The 20,177-nt window shown below is 38.5% G+C and overlaps 1 protein-coding gene across 14 annotated transcripts in view; it reads right to left on the reverse strand.

Moving 5' to 3' along the window:
- RBFOX3 (RNA binding fox-1 homolog 3) overlaps positions 1-20,177 on the reverse strand; it is a 1,090,709-nt gene that overhangs the window by 692,899 nt on the left and 377,633 nt on the right. For all 14 annotated transcript variants that reach the window (XM_078155837.1, XM_078155842.1, XM_078155841.1 and 11 more), the window contains exon 2: positions 5,344-5,493. The gene's annotated coding sequence lies outside the window, so the exon portion shown is untranslated. The remainder of the gene's footprint in view (positions 1-5,343; positions 5,494-20,177) is intronic.

Genomic DNA, 20,177 nt, shown 5'->3' on the forward strand with positions numbered 1-20,177 from the left:
GGAAGTTAAACTGAGGTCTTCAAAGACTCCCAGTTTTGAGCTCATTTTAAGTTTAAACATAACTTGGAATATTGTAGAGAGAACCAGTCTGAGAATGAGCAAGGGCTGGATACAAACCTTGACTTTGACATATATGGACTAATTCTGTGATGTTGGTCAAGTTCCTTCCCTTTTCCAAGCTGTAGACAAATATAAATAACTATGACTTGCAAACTAGGTCAAAATCAACATTCATATATGGAGTATATTCACTGAAAGTTTCCACTACTCATGCAACTTCAGGTCCCATTTCTCCTCCTGACTATCACCCAAAAGAAAATTTCTAGGGGCTAACATTATACTTCCAGTTTTTCCTGCTGGTGGTCAGTGCAATTCAAATAAAAGGCAGATTGATGTGCTTTATCATATCTGAGTATAAATTGATAAATCAGAGGAGTACCTTTCTTCCATTACCAAAAAGACATTTACCCCAAAGCTCTACAAATCTCAAGGTCCTGATCAACCTCCCTTACAATTAGTAGTGTGGATGCAGGCAATCTTTACTTCTCCAAGCCATCACCACTATCACCACCATCACCATGCTTGAGAATCCCATGTTCCCACAATGATGGATTCTGATTTAATAGCTTTTAAAAACAAGTAGACAAGAGAAATGAGTGATGAATATGTCTGGGAAACAGACTCCTTCCTAGAAGATTTATGGGGAAAGAGTCCAATGTTGCTCGCTGATACATCCCAGGGTAAGAGGGTCACAGTGGAAAGGTAGGTTTTCTTTTAAGAAATGAGAAGAAACATAACTAGACTGAACAATGTAAGCACTAACCTACACCACTAGGACAAGCTTACAAGACAGGTTTATATGAAAGCCTCCCCCTGCTCCCATCACATGACCAACCATCCCCAATGTGCACAGAATCACATTTTCTTAGGAAGATGAAAAGGTACTGTTGCTAGATCCCATGAAATTCATAGGCAATTAAAGTATGATTTGTGAGGAGGGCCTTCTAGGGGCTGTTTGCCGACGATCCATTCACCCTGTAGATTCTTGGTATTTCCTACCAAGAGGTCATATCATCCCTCAGTCAGCACAACTTGTTTTGTTTACAAACACTCTCCCTAAGACCTTTTCACCCATCATCATCGTCACAAAAACTAGAGTGGGACAACTGCATACATGCTGCTTTTAGAAAACACTGCCCTTTTTTTGTTGTTTTTCCTTTTTTTAGGCAACTGGGGATAAGTGAGTTTGGTCTGAGGCAGGATTTGAACTCAGGTCCTCCTGGAGACTGCCCTTTCTCATTAGATCCTATCAGCTGAACCACAACAGGTGATTCTATTGCCCCTGATGTACAACTATGACATTCAGCTGAGGGGCTCAAGTGTGGAGCTTGGTTCAAACAACTTCTCAGATGCCAAGGTCAGGAAAGACAAAAATAACAGAACTGCAAGAGGTTACTCCTAGGAAAGCCACCACTAAGGCAAAGGAGCATACTTAGACCAATTCAGAAGAGGAGTTCCCCTGGCATTCAATTGCCTATGGGAAGGAAATATATCCTCTATGTGATTTTTTTTAAACTGTTTATTCTTGCTAAGTAGGGGTAATATTTAAATATTCCCATCTGTTAAAATAACTAAAGCAAGCATTGATTGTTGGAGCCCTCTAAATTTTGGTACCCTGAAGCAAAGTCCCAATTACCCTTCCTGGTTAGGTCTCTGCATTTCAGCATAGTGAGATTGTTGTTGCAGGAAAACCTGGCTCCCCATTGCAGTGTAGTGATGATAATGACAGCATAGGTACAGGGAAAATAAGTGAAAAGGGGAAAAATCAGACTTCCAAAAATAAATGGGAAACACTTATTGCTTTGTTTATTTATTTATTTACTTTTTGGTCATGGTTCCTGATGGAATGCCTAGCTCTTCCCTGTCTAAATGATGGATGAATCTAGCCTAGGCTTCAGCTACTGGATGTAATAGACAAATCTCATTTTACAGCAGATTAATCTCTATTCATGTTTTTAACAAGCACTGCGAATCTACTATACAGTAAAATTTAAATTGAATCCATATTTAGAAGGATGGGCCTTAAAATGGGGCCTAATTTATGGGGCTTTTTCTAAGGAGGAGGAAGATATGAAAAAGGGAGGGACAGGTGGGGGAAAATGCTCTATCTCAGCAGCACTTTCCCAGCTGACCTCCTTTTACAGATGCCTAAGCATTCACTTCTGCCCCCTCCCTCCTCCAGTCTGCTACTTTGCTTCAGCAGTGACTTGGGGAATGAAACTGAACAACAAGCTTTCATGTCTAAGCAGATCTAACACTCCCACTCATTGGAACAAAAGCACCTCCAGAGCACCCTTTTCTAATATTTCTCTATCAATGATCTTGAGTTGCTCTTTAAGTAATACTTTTGTCTCCCGCGGGAGAGTTCCACTAGGCTCGGGTAGAGGAAGATGCCAATTTCCTAGACTTCACATGGAGGGTACTGTTCCTTCTTTCATAGGATCATACAGGCCATCTAGTCCAACTAAGGAAAATGAAGCCCAGAGAAATTAGGTGCGATGACCAGTGCACTTAATCACAGAACTTCTCTTACATCAAATCCGATGCTCATTCCACTGTACTGTACTGCCTCCTGGGAAGTGTTCTCTTTTCATCCTTTACTCTCAACCATCCAGGTCACATTCAACGTACTATGAGCTGGAAAAGGCAATTACTATTTGGAGTGCTAATGAACAAGCTATAAGTAAAGAAATCTTTGTATGTAAAGAAAACTTCATGAGATTAAACTGAATTCTAATATGTGTACTATAGCTCTCTGCTTGTCCCCCTCTTGGACACTAGGGTTCAGACTTGTTTGTGAATTGCAAATGGAAAGAATTTCACAACCTCGGTCCATACTTCTTTTTCTTTTTAGATGCAGCATACAGAATAAACTCACTAACATCATGATTAGCTTTGGGTTTCAGTGAGTAAGGAAAAAAAGGTGGACCAGCTATATAACTGTGTATGAGAATCTATATAACAAAGAAAGCTCTAAATTGCTAATCAAAATAACTAGTCATTTATTTTAGAAACATTGACATTTGGTGCCATGGTAGAGAGACATCTGTTCTTAAATCAATGACGAGTTGGAATCAAGTTTCACCTGTAACACATACATGCATACATGCCAGGTGACCCTGCCTAAGTCACACTTCACTATTCCCAGAACACTTAAGTGTCAGAGAAGATGCTAGCCTTCATTGAAGGAGGGAGTTTCCTCACCAGGGAGTTTCCTATAACCAAAGAAACCACAGGTCCAATTCCTATGCCTAACATTTACTCAACTCTTTTTTTAATGTGCTTTAGCAGTTTCAAGGTGACATGCAAAACTCAGTTTCCTTTGCAGTCTTTTTTTTTTCTGGAGGGTGGGGGGCCCTAGGCAATGGGGTTAAGTCACTTGCCCAGTGTTACACAGCTAGTAAGTGTTATATATCTGAGGCTGGATTTGAACGCAGGTACTCCTGACTCCCAGGCCGTACTCTATCCACTGTGCCACTCAGCTGCCCCCCTTTGCAGTCTTCAAACTGATTAGTGCAGCTAGGGAAATATGCTGAACTGCCACATTAGAGAAGGAGCCCTTCTCTTTAATCCTTCACTCAAAATGACCTCTGACTCCAATGGAGGCATCGTGATTCTCAAAATCTCATCCCACATTTTATGATTACAGAGCATGTACTTGAGATTCACAAAGAAACAAACAACAAAAAAAAAAAACTACAAATAGAAATTGCTCCAAGCCAGAAAGATCCAGCTACTGTAACACAGCATTTACCTCCCTAGATTAAAACTTGGGATTTCTAAGGAACTAATCAGCCAGAATCTAGCCCCGGTCTTTTTTTTTTAAATAAATGTACATACATACATATATACATACATACAAGAATGAATAAATAAATGGATGAAGAGAGATAGGCAGTTACCTCATTCCACCAATTTATGCTTTAAGGAGACACAAATACTTAGAAAATAGGTAACTCAATGGTGAGATATAAACTGCAATCATAACAGAACTAACTTATCCATTCTTTTCCCTCCTTTAAGGAGGTAGCAAGGAGATTCATTATCAGGTGCAATCTAGAGATACTGCTGTTGTTTTTACACTGTCCATAAGATGTGTGCCTTCACTTGCTTCTCTATTGATGGTGGCATTTTGGTTTTTGGTTTGTATTTTTTTTTTCCTGACAACTTGTGCTGACCCACATACCTGTCCCAGCTTGGTCCTGCAATAGTATACATTCATTTTTTTTTTAAAGAACAGTGGCTAGGATTTGGGGTACAGGAGAACAGAGTGATTTCAAACCTGAGGCGGTTACATGAAGCATTTCTCTCAATGAAGATTATTACCCTAGGTGGAAGTGGGAAAGAAAATGCACAAGATCCCAAGAGAGTATAGGCTGCCGCTATCAATAAAGAGGGAAAATAAGTACACCAGTGTAGTACACAGGAATTATTGATCCCATAAATTTGAAGGAAATACTAGCTTAGGAACTTTAAGATAACTCACTAGCCTGTACCTGGTACCTTACATGCACTGAAGCCATAGAATTCTCATCATCATATTACTTTAACTGCTTTCTTACTACTTTGATCCTTCTCAGAGGACAGTGGTATAGCAGAAAGAGCAATGAATTTAAAGTCTGACTCCCTGGATTTGAAACCAGGTTCTGAAGCTTAATCCTTGCATGACCTTTCATAAATCGCCTTGCCTTTTTGAGCTATGTACAAGTTCTGTTAATGAATGGGTTACCTATAGAACGTCTAAAAGTCTAATCTGATTCTCCTTCCCAGTCCTTCATTTATGCGGCAGACGCATTGATACGGGAAGCAGTTAGATCCAAACTCGGTATCATCAGGACCACAGGTGGACATTTGAGAGATGAGTACTAGGTCTAGGAACAGTTTGTAGTCATAAAAATAACAAAACTGGGGTAAAACCATTAACCTTGTTCTCATTGGCAGTGGGCCCCAACCAACTGCACTAATCTATTCAGACAATGTAACCCGCAACACTTTCTCCTGTCTTTCTCCAATACCTAATTTCTCTGCAGCAGAGTTGATGGATTTCAGTGCATTGGACAGTAGCTGTTTCTTGTAGGGTCCCAGTTGGCTGATTCCCAGAAATTTATTGATGTTACTTCTACTACTCCCTAAAACCAAAGACATTCAGGTCTGCTCTATAAACCAGGAAGTCCATCTACATCTCTTTTCAGGATCTGTAGAATAAAACCACTATGGTGAGGTTTCTTCCCCATCCCACATGGAAGAGTACAGCAGCAAAGGGTCAAGAGACTCTTATCTTACCTGGTAGTTCAGAGTGATGTCTGTTTTTGCTGAAGCAATGGTGGCCCTGCTCAGATTACCTTTCTGGGGCTTCAATGGTGCTGGGAGTGTGAGGGAAGGGGAAAGTATCAACAGGAAAAGCTGTCAGGTTCTCACAGACAGAATATCAACCTGAAAGTAAAGAAGGGAGGAAAGAGAAAAAATTCCTTTGAAGCACAGATCCTTCTTTGAGTGTAAAGCAAACAATGGTATTAATATGATGGTATTAATAATAAAGTGAAGAAGAAAGTCACATTGCAAAGCAAATTGATCACCAAAACCCTAGAGGAGAGATTTTTTTCTCCCCAATCTGGGAGTGTGATAGGGCCTTTGCATTATGACTTAATTACCAACATATAGACATAACACCGTGCTTCTGATAGAAATCTGGACAATGAATAGGAGATCCCCAACGAGTTCTCTCACTCAGGTCTACTCAGTATCAGATTTAAGTCCAGTTTATTCTAGTATTAGTGCTGGGGAAAGGATTTCCCGAGGACAGATCAAGGAGATGCTTGGTTGCTATATCTGTGTATGACCCCTACCCATTCCATGTAGCCTAAACTATTACGTAGAACTGCACAAAAAGAAAAAAAAAGCAAATTGCTCCAAGTATTATGGATCAGAAAGGAAACATAAGGCTCAAACCTTTGTTCACAGGGGGGTACCTATGCTTTCTCCCTGTCTTGATAAAGATTGAAAAGATACTGATATCAGAAATATTCCCTAAAACCTTATAAGCGGCATATCTTTTTTTAATGAAAAAGTCCAACGCAACCTAAATTATGCACCCCGAATATGTAACTTATTTCGATATTAAGCAGAGATCTCTTCTAACCACTAGGAGAAATTTCCTTCTCTGCTCTTTTCTCTTTCTTCTCCTCTTATTCTTCCTTGCCTCCCGCCCTTCAAAGCTAAGGGTTTGATTCTAAAACTAGCAATACAAAGACCACTGGTCTTTCACTTAGCTCATTTTTTCTCTAATATATTGTCTATGACTACTTCCCCAACCTGCACTTTGAACTGGGTGTCCAAATGGCCATATTTCTAATACTTCATTAGTGCCCAAATGCTTTGATTACAATTAAGTATTAGAAGAAGGTTGACAACAGACAGTAAAGGCATTTATCAAGATGGCATAGTAAGAACTGTAGATACAAAACACTGATAAATCTGAGGTGTGATTCCCCACAAACACACACGAAGATTGGGCTCGTGGGCCATCTAGGTGTCTCTGTGCATAGGGGACTGTCCCTGAAGTCAGGAAGACCTAAGTGCAAATATAACCTAAGACCACACTTGAAACTTGAAAAGAAAAGAAGAAGAAGAAGGAGAAGAAGAAGAAGAAGAAGATTGGGCTCAGAATACAATTGTAGTGAGGCATGCAGGTAGGATACATGTCATTGTCCTGGAGACTGCAGAAGCTTTGGTACTCATATTTAATCACAATCTTATTGCATCAGCTCCTCTAAATGGAGTGACAGAAACAGGAGCAAAACTCCCAAAGGGGTCTCAGGGGTCCACACAACCTTCTATTTCTCACCAGCAGCTTTACCACCTGGCTTTTACTCCATCACCATGACCCTTTACTGGGTACTATTTCCACCAGCCTTTTCAGGTTTCTTTTGTGTGTTGTGCTTCTCCCAGCTAGAAAGACAGCTAGGTGGCACAACGGATAAAGTGCCAGGCCTGGATTCAAGAAGACTCATCTTCCTGAGTTCAAATCTGGCTTCTGACACTTAACAAGCTATGTGACGCTGGGCAAGTAACTTAACCCTGTTTGCATCAGTTTTCTCTTATGTAAAACGAGCTGAAGAAGGAAATAGCAAACCACCCCAGTATCTTCACCAAGATAAGCCCAAATGGGGTCATGAAGAGTTGGACATAACTGAACAAAAACACTAATACTTCTCCCATTAGATTGTAAGTTCCTTGAGGGCAGAAACTTTCTTTTTGTTATTTTTATCATCAGTGCTTAGCACAGTACCTAGCACACGGAGGTGCTTTATAAATGTTTGTTGCATTATATTGTTTATTGCATTTGCAACACATGATGCAAAGGGACCTGTAAATATTTTTTCTCTCCCATAGATGCCACATTCTGGGTTCCCAGCATCTGTTTCCCTCCATAGCCTGACTCTTGTTTGCCAAGGGATACTGTCCTGGAAACAGCTTCCTCCACCAGGCAACTCTTTCTGCGACCTTATCTGTCTTTACTGCATCTCTGCTACCCATTGGATAAACTGGTTCCTAACAGACCAATACCTCCCCCTTCAAATCTATATGGCTGATGTGGAGATAGGGAGGGGAAATTTCCTTCTTACCTCCCTGCAGGGGTCTCCTCCACAGAAACTTCTTTCGTCCTCTCCTCCACAGATATTCCAGAACACTGCCTCATGGGTTTCCCCCACCCCCTTCCTCGTTCTCCCCCTGCAGGTCCCTCCCTCTCCCCATTTGCAAGGGTCTTCTCAACAGGCAGCAGTGGCTTAAAATCTCTCCCCTTCTCAGATTCAAACTAGTCAAGAGCCTTAACTGCCTTCAGGTTCCTCAGGGTTTAGCTATTCAAATCCCTCAGAGGGGTGAGGGATTCTTTTTTTCAGCCAATCATAGTTGTTACCTTCTTGACTCAATCAACAAGGCACTTGGTACCTGATAAAAAGATCAAGGTTTAGCTACCTCATTAATACCTTCTCATTGTATTCTGGACCTTCTTCTATCATGTACATTTGAAACTCCCTTAACTTTTCATTAGTTACTCTTGGCAACAACAAGAACTTATCACTGTGGAAATCTAGTGTAATGTGGGGCAGTGGGGTTGGAGGGAAGGGAGGAACACGAATTAAGGAGGGCATAGGACTTAGAATATATGAAATATTGTCTGCCTAGCACCAGCCATGTGGAGGCTTCATCAGCGGGTTCTAGAAATGCATATTGGAAGGAACCTTTCCCCAATTCATAGCGTGTGCTCATATCCAGCTTCCTGCCAGCTTACTGTTTGGTAATGAATCCTTTTAACTGGCTGTGGAGCCACAACTGAGTACGCCTAAAACGTCTGAACAAACAAAGGCTTTTCGCTCTCTCTTCACTGACAGTTTTTGCATGAGGATGAAGAAGAACTACTCTAACACTTCGGCTGGACAAAAACATGGAGACCATTCACCCTAGCCTTTGAATTCTGTCCCCTCACCAATAGTTTAGTCTAACTGTAACCTAGCAATGGGTTTACAAATTCAGTCTGAATGAACTTATGTTAGTTCTGCGACGATTATAGGGTTTTAAGAGTACATGGGGGCAGGTACACGCGGCGCCAACACCAGGACCACCTAGCTGTGAGGAACTAGGTTGCCCAATGGTTAGAGCACCACCCCGGGATTCAAGCAGCCCTGAGTTCACATGCGGCCTTAGACACATAACACTAACCAGCTGTGTGACCTTGGGCAAGTCACCTAACCTAATTACCTAGCCCTGAAAAAAAGAGTACATGGTATAAGAGGTCTAAGAATCTCTTTTAGTCCTATAGTGACACATTCCACCACTACCACCACCCCATTCTCTTCCCACTCCTTAGCTCACCACTCAAAAATTCCTTTCAAATTCTTCAATGCTTCAGAGGGTGGGGGAAGATGGGGAGGTTACATTTGTATGCCTATCGGCGGCAGGGAATGCATTTCCCTTGAGTTTCTGCCTAACCTGCCCTAATCCAAGACCTACTTTCTATGACTGATCCACCAAAACAGGCAAGGTGAGGATAGAATGGTTTTATGCATCCTGATCCCAAGATATGGTATATGAGTAATATTGAAATAAAGTAGCGGTCCTATTTCTTAGAAGTGGGATATGGGAGGTAAGTGGGCAAAGTTATACTTGAACAGGTCAGAAATGAAAGCTAAAGCAGGGTATCACATACTGCAATTGCAAATGAAGGAAAAAAAAATCCAGCAGGGTTTACATAAACCAGGCATCACAAACATAGATGCCACAGCTGAAAGGTTTAGTACATCTTGTTCCTTTTGTGGGTCATTAATTGTGTCTTCATTAAACTATGGGTGAGGAAGGAGCTCTGAAGCTCTATTTACCCTAAGCTCATTTTATGTAAACATATAGAGACATAAAACCAGATTACACAGACCTGGTCCCATATTCCTCTGAAAGAGGTACACCAGCAAAAAAACATCAACCTTGCTTCCATTACCCCACACAAAGATGGAGCCTGGGCCCACAGAAACACATATACTGTTCTTCACACACACACACACACACACACACACACACAACACACACACACCCCAAATCATGTATTCAAATTGCAGATGGCACACAAAATGGCCTGCACTTTGTTACCCCTGCCTCTAGCTTTAGTGGATGGGAAGGAATGGAAGGTGGAGATGGTCAAGGTTATTTTAGAAGCTCCCAGATGATCCCTCTTCTCAATTGCGTGCTCACAAATGTGTGACCCAGTACTAAGAAACTAGGAGCATTCCCTCATCTCCCCACCACCAGAGGCCGAGGCTGGCTTATCGATGTAGCATCCTTGCATCTGTAGCTATATTCAGTGCTTCAGTTGGGGGACCCAGCTGGCTTACATCCCAATGCAAATCACCACAGCCAGCAACTCCAAAAGGCCTCCAACTAAAATCAAAGAAAGCAGTATGAAGAGGACATCAGTGGTCATACGGACCCAGACATAACTAGAGGAGTTTTTTCCCAGGTATGACCATACATCTGTCAGGATTGGTGAGGAGGTGCTGCATTCCCAGCCCAATAAATCGGCTGACACAGTTTCTTTTCCTTTCCACCACCCGTGCTGAATGGTTGATAATATAACGGCATGTACCCAAGTGTAATGGAACTTTTCTCTTACTCAAGGGTAGGAAATGCCATCCATATACAGCTGAACAACACACACAGCCACCCCAACCTCCACTCTGCATTGTCCCCAGATCACCTTGCTCCTCACTCCTATTCATTTCTCCGATGCAGCAGCTGCTGCTGAGTTATGTAGACTGCAGTGTGAACCAAGACAGTCTGAGCATGTCAGGACCTGAGGGCTGGGGAAGAAAGATCCATGTACCTCGATGGTCCCCTCCCCAGGACAACAGGCCTAAAGGAGTCCAGTGGTAAAGCCCTCTGTCAAGGCCCCCCCCCCAAGGGAGACTCTGAAGACATGAAATAACACATCGGAAAACAAACTATGCACCTAGAAAGGCTTCAGTGGCACAGCTAATAATCCACAAAACTACCCTCATCTTCAAAAGCTTTGCCCCGATTCTCCTCAAAATAAGAAAGCCAGAAGGACCTAAGGGCGCATCTCAAAGGTGCTTAAAAGAGGCACAAATCACATAACCAGTGAGGCTGATCAAGGACCAGTGGTCCATGGTCTACCACACCCCAATTCTGAGTTTCAAACTAGCATAAGGAAAGATGACCACAGCCTCCAGCCCATTCTAGCAAAAGGGTGGGGAGGGAGCACAGCAGGTGAGATTGCCAGGAGAAAGCAAGAGACCAAAGGCTCTTCAGCTTTTTCACTCTTCTCACTTTCCATAGGAAAAAAAAAATAAGCCTTTGGCTCAAAGCATAGGCAACCTATAGCCATAGGTTTACCACAAGGTCCCAAAGTGGGTGATATTACCAGCAGTGGAAAAATCTAAGGGCGAGGTAGTAGCCTCAGGTGTAATTGTGGGGCATTGAGTAAAAATAAGGGAGCAGTAAATTTTGAAAAACCATTTGTACATGTTTCATCTCTTATGTGACTAAGTTAAAGTCCTAGTGATTACATTACTTTCCAAATAAACACACAAAATGCAAGCTATACCAAATAAGTGGACAAGTCCATCAACAGGTCTTAACAAAAAAGTGTCGGCAGGTAAGAATGTCAGATATTTTTCATACGTGTGTGTGTGTGTATGTATGTATGTATGTATGTATGTACGTGCATATATGTATATACACATATACATATATATATTTACACATATAAGCATGTAACAACTTGTTTAGAATACGATAGTATACAGTTATATGACACAATATCATCAATATTTCAATGCAGGTGGGCCGCGAGATGGGAGCTAGATGGTACAGCAAATACAGTACCAGCCCTGGAGTAAGGAGGACTTGAGTTCAAATCTAGACTTAGGCATTAACACTAGCTGTGTGACCCTAGGCGAGGCACTTAACCCCAACGGCCTCTCAAAAAAAAATATTCAGTGCAGGAAAAAGTCCACAAATTTACAATAAATTATTAAATTTATTAAATGTGTCATTTGAAAAAAAATATATATATATATTATGGTTCTTTGAAATGACACAAATTTTCTTTAAATGTTGAAGAGTTTAAAAAAGTAGATTTCCAAGAGGGTCCTGAGTGATTTTTTTTAAAGGGGGCAGCAATCCAAATAAGTTTGGAAAACTCTGGGTTAGACAACGGTGGCTTATGCCATGCCCCAGCACAAGAAGATGACGTGAGAGAGAAGTTAAGAAGTAAGCTCAGTGGGGATAGAAAAGGAGGCTACTGCCTAGGAGAAAGTAGTCTTGGATAATGAGAATACGCTGCGTTTTGTAATGCAATAATCCCTGAATTTATTATACCTTTACTATTAAAAAAAAGTTTGATCATTGTACTACCACCAATGTATGTTGAATTATTTAATAACAGTCTAGTCCTTAAAGCATATATGCTGCCTAGTTTCAATTCAACACAAGGAACATTAAAGAGCTTTCTTCCAGCTATAAGTGACTGACGAATGGTGGTATGTGGGGAACAGTTTTCTCCTTGGCTTGTAAGTCCAAGGACAGATGATTGACCTAGGAGTGAGTTTGCATACAACAGAACTCATAAGCTCCTCCTTTAGTCTCTTTCTGTTCTTCTCTTCCTCACTGTTTTATGTTTTTCTGGGTTTTTTTGTTTTTCTGGCCAGGAAATGGGGTTAAGTGACTTACCCAGGGTCACAAAGCTACTAAGTGCCATTTCTCTGAGGCTGGATTTGAACTCGAGTCCTCCTGAATCCAGGGCGAGTGCTCTAATCCATTTTGCAACCCAGCTGCCCCCTAGTTGATTTTAAGTGAGGCAGAACTTTGAGCCTTTGTGTAGGTAGAAGAACAGAAGCTAAGGGCTTCCCTAATTATATCCCCACTTGGCAGCCATATGTATCCTGAAATATTTGGTGCCTATTTTTGTTGTTTCTTCTTTCCTGTTTTTAGGGGAAATAAATAGATCAGGTTAAAGCTTTCTGAGATTTAAAGAAATGGAAGAGCTATCAGAGTCCTGCTAAGCAAATGGACTCCAGAGCAGAGACTGCTAGTACATAGCAGTAGTTGCACATCAGGTGAGAGACCTGCTTGATCCATCCCAGAAAAACAAAGGAGCAACTGGTCACCCAGAAGTGAACTGAGTGAGGACTATGAGAAGAGAGAAAAGAACCCCCAGAGAATTAGGTAACTCTACACCACGAAATCAACTACACCTAAAGTTTGTACTTAAAGCTTGAATCCACTTTCCCCAGGGGATTCTTTCCCCTCCACTCCACCCTAGAGATGTTTTGTTCTACAATCCTTCTTTTATTTTCTCAGTAAATTAATTGATGTCAATTACATGATTGATATTGGAGAGATCTTAATTGGCTGATTAATAAAGAAGAGAATAAATATTTACTTATTTATAAATTATATGAGATATAATAGTGTAGTGAAGTGGTATCAAATTCAGATGGAAAGAGGGGCCACTAAGACACAGATAAGACTCCCTGTGTGTACATATTATTTTAAAAAACTATGTACCACCTATGTTTTGGTATATTTTAATTTATTTTGCTAACTATGTCCCAATTATATTTTAATCTGATTCAGCCCCATTCAGAAGTGTAGGTGGCATATGACCCACATGTTGAATACTTCTGGTATAGTTCCGCAGTGGCCTAAGGGCCAGGAAGAAATGTGTCTTGCTGACATATATTTACTATGTGACTGGGCAATGCAATTAACATCTCAGTATTCCAAGCAACTCCCTAAAACTACACAATAAGTGTCACAGAAAATTCTAATGCACATTGGTAGACCATGTGCTTCACCGAGAGCTTTCTATATCATAAAAACACAAGCCTGTTCAGCAAAGTGTGTGTGTGTGTGTGTGTGTTACTGTACTAATAATAGTATACCTTAAAAATAGAAATTTTAAAAGGATGAGATAAAGATTAAATAATATTTGATCTTAAATAAAATAGACATCTACTGAGTTTATTAAACAGGAGACTGACATGATCAAACGTCCATTTCTGGAAAACCACTTTGAGTTTCAGCCAACGCTGCAACAGGATAAAGTCAAGCCAGCCAGCATATCAGCAGCAAACCATCTGGGGTCTCCCAAGGAGGCCTACTACCAACAAAATTGACAATATTAGCTTGGAGCTTGTCAAGGCCATGGCAAGTGAGATAATATTTGTAAAGCACTTCGCAGTGTTGTCACATAGTAGGCATTTTATAAATACAAATTCTCTTTCCTTTCCCTTTTCAGCTCCAACTTTATGACTTTCAAAAAAAAAGAAAGATCAAGATATACAGAAGGGCAAAACCTAAATTGAATTTGCCAGGAAGCTGTGTCAAATTGGAGAGATTTTTGCATAGAGCAAGCAGGACCTAAGCTTAGGCACCACATGAAGGAAAAAGCAGGGATATCCAACCATCCAAAAGTATGGGTGGGAGAAGAATCTATCACTTTTTCACTCCTCAAGCCTCCTTTGAATTGGGGAATACAGAAAAGAAAGCTGCACGATGTATATCTAATGACTTAACAATCTAAAGTAAATTAAGTGCAGGGACAACAGATCAGAGAAGGCCCTAAAACATACTCTTCAAGAACCTAGGGGAGGCAAATAGACAGGGCCATAATCCACTTCTAGATGAGTAGGCTAAAATGCCTTTTATTGACCACAATGGAAAGAATTATAATGAATAACAGACCTTTAAAGAAAGAATTCAAACCCCAATGAAGACAAATAATTTAATCCCACAGAATTGGTGGGTCAAAGAATAAATCACAAAAACAGAAGAAAATGAAATATAATAAAATGATAACAATGAGATGGTGTACCCAAACTTTTGGAATGCAGCCAAAGAAGTCTTGGGAAGAAAAATTGTAACTGAATATTTTGATCAACAAAAGAAAGAGAGAACAAATCAATGAAGTGGCCGTGCAATGAAAAAAAAACTAAAAAAGCAAAACATCAAAAAAAAAACTTTAACTGAATGCAAAATAGAAATTCTACAAATTGGAGAAAGAATTTCAAAATTATCCAGAAAATCTTTATTGCATGAATACATAGAACTAGGAACTATTTTTAAAAAACAATAAATTTAATTATTACGAAGTCTCATTTTTTAAAGAGAAAAAACCAAATTGCCAACATAAAAATAAAATGGAACCATGAACACAAAATAAAGAAGAAATAAAAGAAATCTTTAGAGATAATTTTGCCCAACTATATGACAACAAAACTGATAATACCAATGCAATAGATTTTAACAAAAATACAAAATATTTAGATTGACAACATATAAAAATAATGTAAATAATTCAATCTCACAATAACAAATTGAAAAAGCCAAGAAAAAATTTCCAAAGTGGAAAAAACCAGATTGGATACATTTACAAATGAATTCTACCAAATAGTCAAAGAACACATAATTCCAATATTAGCCAAACTTTCCAAAAGCAGAAAGAAGGACACTACCAAATTAGTTCTATAATAAAAATATGGTTTTGATCTATAAATCAGGGAGACAAAAAAGCAGTAAAAGAAAACTACAGACAAATATTCCTAATGAATATCAATGCAAATATATTGGGTAACATAATATCAAAAAAAAAACAACAACATATTAGCGACTGGACCCTATGACCAGATTGGATTCATTCTATTACTCCTGCTATTGCTACTGTTGCTGCTAATGCTGCTGCTACTAGTAACAACTGGAATCTATATAGTGCATTAACATTTACAAAAAGCTCTTATGCTTTCATTTCATTTCATCTTCACAAGAGGTTAAGTGACTTGCCGAAGTACATACAGCTAGTAAATATTTGAAGCAGGATTCAAACTCAGGACTTCCTGACTCCGAACTTTGGTTCAATATTATGAAAAGTATAAACAACATAGATCACGTTAGTAACAAAAACAGTAAAAATTAAATGGTTTAATGTACAAGAAAAGCTTTTCACAAAACACAACACAAATTTCTACTAAAAAACACAAACAAGAATAGCATTAAGTGGACCTTTTGTTGTTATAGTACATAGTATCTAAAACTAAGAGTTATTTGGCATTTAAAAAGTATCTAAAAGCATTCTATATAATGGAGAAAGGCTAGAAAACTTTACTGTTAAGATCAGTGACAAAGCAAAAACATCCAATATTGCTACTATTATTTCATTAGTTCTAGAAATGCAAACTATACTTAAATAATAAGAAAAAGAAGTCACGAAATAAGCATAGACAGTGGATACAGCCCTGCCCTTGAACTCAGGAGGACCTGAGTTCAAATTCGACTTCAGACAAAACACTTGACACTTACTAGCTGTGTGACCCTGGGCAAGTCACTTGACACCGATTGCCTAAAAACAAAATCCAAAAAAAAAGAGGGGGGGGAGAGAGAAAGCATAGAAAAAGAGAAAAACAAAAACCCTACTACTTCTTGCAGATGATATAATGATCTTCTTAGCAAATACCACAGATTAAACTACAATTTAATTAACACAATAACTTCAGCAAAGTATGACACATATCCTGATAAATCACTATCCCTTCACTCTGTTACCAATGAAACCCAGCAAGGAGAGAGAGAAAGTAAAATTCCAGTCAAAAAAAAAAAGAGATATGTACACACACACACACAACACACACACACACACACACCCCTACCTTTTAATGGGAGTTTAATGGGATATACAAAAGAATTACATAAATAAAAATATAAAACACTAAATTTTTACATAAATAATCAGACCTAAATGATTGGAGAGATTAATTGCTCAAGTTTGGGCTATACCAATAAAATAAAAATGACAATACTCTCTAAATTAATATACTTACTCAGAACCACATCAAACATACTACCAAAGGGTTACTTTATAAATCTTGAAAAGTAAAAAAAAAACATTCACATTTAAGCAAAAAGAGGTGAAGAGACTCAAGGGAATAGTGAAAAATTTGAGAGAATAGGAATTCTAGCCATATCCTATAAAACAATACTCTATTAAACATTAGCCATCAAAACTATTTGGTACTGGTTTAAAACATGGAAACATTGATTAGAGGAGCAGATTACGTACACATAAGCCAGGAGCAAATGAACACAGTAGCATACTGTTTGATAAACCTAAAGAACTCAACAAGTATTCACTATTCGACAAAGCTTGTTGGGAAAACCGCAAAGCAATCTGATAGAAAAGAAGATTAGACCAGCAACACACACTATACACTGCAATAAATTACAAATGAATATATGACCTATATATAAAAAGTCATATCTTAAAATTAAGGGAACACGTGAGAAGATATTCACAAATGAGGAAACAGAGAAGGAAATAAGCACTTAGTAAAACACCTTGTATGTGCCAGGCAATGTGCTAAATACTTTACAAATATTATTTCATTTGATGTATGCTATCCTATTTTGATCTACTCCTATCTTTGGATCAGACAAGGGGTAGCATCTATCAAAATAGATGAAATGGACAGCTACATTGCATAAAATTTGAATACCCCCCCAAAAATCAATGAAGTTAAATTAAAGTTGGAAAGGTACTACTTTAGTGGGGGAAAAAATTTTTTGGTACAGGTTTTTCTGACAAAAACCTGACATCTAATAGATATAGGGAAGTGATTCATATATACCAAAACATGAGGCATTGCACAATAACAAATGGACAAAAGGTATGAATCTTTAGTTATCAAATGAAGAAAATAAGCTACCAACAATGATATGAAAAAATGTAAATCACTAATAAGAAAAATGCAAATTAAAACAATTCAGGCTTTCCTCAAATTCATGAAACTGGCAAATGTGACACAAAAGGAAAATAAAAATCGTTGGAGGAAATGCATGTTAATATCTGCTCGAAGTGTTATGAACTGGTCCAACCATTCCAGAAAACAATTTGTAATTATACTCCAAAACTCACTGAACTGTGCCTACCTTTTGAACCATTGATAACACTATTAGACCTATTATGGGATAAAGGAAAGAGAGAAAGGACCCATATATCCAAAATGATTCATCAAAATACTTTTTTTTTTGTTGGAAAGAACAATGAGCTGAGGTGACCATCAGTTATAGAATGGCTGTAAAAAAAATCACCATATAATCATGTAATGAAATATTGGGATGCAATAAAGGCTGAAACTGTGGTTCCACCTATAAAGACTTAAAAGAACTGATACAGAGCGAAGTAAACAGCAACAGAAAAATAATTTATGCACTAAAAAAAAACACTATCAAGAAAAACAACTGTGAATGACCTTAATAGCTCTGATCAAGGTAACAGCTAATGTTGATTCCAATAATGAAATATGCTTCCCATCACTTGACACAAAGGTGAAAGAGTGGATGTACAGAATTAAATATACATTTCCTTAGACATGACCAATGTATGGTTTGTTTTACTTAACTATATTTGTTACAAAGGAAGCTTTAAAAAAAATTTTTTTTTGGAAACAGGCTGAAAGCTGAGAGTGATGCAAAGTATAAAGAAAGAAAGAAGTATAAATGAATAGTATTTTTTAAATGCTAACAAGAGAACAGAAGGTATTTCAGAGGGAAATACAGACAAGAGCATTAGCTTTGGAACTAAAGTTACAAGCATTAATTATATACTTTGAAAAAATAAGATAAATCATGAGTCTCGATTAAGTATGATATATAATCTCTTTTTCTGTTCTTCCTTATATACGGAAATGTTCAAAATTGTTGGTGTTTCACAAGTTTCACAACTTAATGACGATCAAGAATAAAAATATTAAAAGAAGAATGTATCAAGATCTGTAGTTGTAAAACAATCGGATCAGAGGTGGTAAGGGAAAAATAATTCAGGCTATAAGAAATTACGGAAAACCAATCATGAAGATAAACAATAACCTATGGAATGAATCAGAAATATAAGCTGGCAACCAAAAAAGCTAATGAAATCTTAGACTGCATTAACAAAAGCATAGTGTTCAGAACTGAGAAAACAAAAATCCTGTTGTACTCAAATTACGAATACACAAAGTGGCTTGAAAACTTTAAAGAGTTTATAAAAGTTTTATGGTTATGGTAGTACTAGTAGCAATAGTATTACTCTGTTCTAGTGAGACAATGCATGGAATGTTGTACAGAGGAACTAGGTATTACATCTAAGAAAGATACTGACAAGCTGTTACCACATCAAAGGAAGAAATGACCAAGATGAGAAGGCTTGCAAATATGTCATAAGATGATCAGATTTACGGATCTGAGGATGATTTCCCTGGAAAAGAGAGTGCTTCAGAGTCATGAAAGGGTTGAATTCTGCTTAGTCTTGGGATACAGAACTAGGACCATCTCATAGAAGATAGAAATAGATTTCATGGAGTAGCTAGGTGGTGCAGTGGACATAGTACCAGCCCTGGAGTGAGGAAAACCTGAGTTCAAATCCAGTCTCAGACATGTACTACCTGTGTGACCCTGGGAAACTCACTTAGCCCTCATTGTCTCCAAAAAAGAAGTAGATTTCACCTCCATTTAAGGAAAAATGTGCCATCTATTAAAGCTATCGTAAGGTGCAATCGTTGTCCCGAGAGGCAACAGTTTGCCCATTACCAAAGCACTTCAGGTAGGGTGAAGACCAGATTTCTACTAAAATAAAAGTTCTCAACTTTTCTCTGTATTATAAACTTAACTGGTAGTTTGGTAAAACCTGTGAAACCTTCTAGGGGTAGTATTTCTAAATATATATAAAATAAAATGAAAATGAAAATAGTGATATAGAAATACAATTAGTAATTAATTAAAAACAAAAGTTTACGGAACCCCAGTTCAAGAATTCTGTTCTAAGCTGCCTCTTATATTGTCAAATTCTGTCTGTGTAAATGACCTTAAAAACAAGTTTATTTGAAGTTTTAAATCCTGTTGGGAGGAAAAAAGTAGCTGGCATTTGTATAGTTCCTACTTGCTCCAGGGTCATCCCTTTCAGGAAGGTGGTAGTGTCAGGAATTATTTCCCTAATCTTTCAGTTCAGAAAGAATTAAGAGAGCATAGAGTAATAGAACCAACTCGGGTCACACCAGTCTACCAAAGCATCCAGGTCTCTTAACATGGTTTCACACCAAGATGGGGCAGAAAGCAAGCACTTTACATTCTTCGTTCTTACCAATACCTTAAAGGTAGAGCCAACACACTCTTGGATTACAAGAATCAAGAATGGGGGGTAAGTACGTTCTAAATAATTAACAGGGAAGCAGAAAGATTCTCCCTGTTACAAACTCTTTTAAGAGCATTTGAAGTGGTACAAAGCAGAAGAGGAATGAATATCTCAATCTATTTCTACTGATCCCACTACATTACTTTGAACTTTCCTCTCTCTGCACCTCAGTTTCTCTGAATGTACTATGGCCATTATATTGTACTGTAGGGGCCAGTGAAATTCTTCTGTACAATTCAGAGAGCTGGCCTTATGGGTAGGATGACACTATTTGAAGGGTTTCCTTGCAACCTTATTTGAAGGAGGAAGGTGGACAAGGTGACTCCTAAAAAAAACTCTAAACCACTTCAAAAGATTTCTAGAAAAAATGGGAGATTTCTTGAAC

This window comes from Phascolarctos cinereus, unplaced genomic scaffold (genome assembly GCF_003287225.1).
Source record: "Phascolarctos cinereus isolate Bilbo 61053 unplaced genomic scaffold, phaCin_HiC Scaffold_5;HRSCAF=322, whole genome shotgun sequence".
Taxonomy (NCBI): Eukaryota; Metazoa; Chordata; class Mammalia; order Diprotodontia; family Phascolarctidae; genus Phascolarctos; species Phascolarctos cinereus.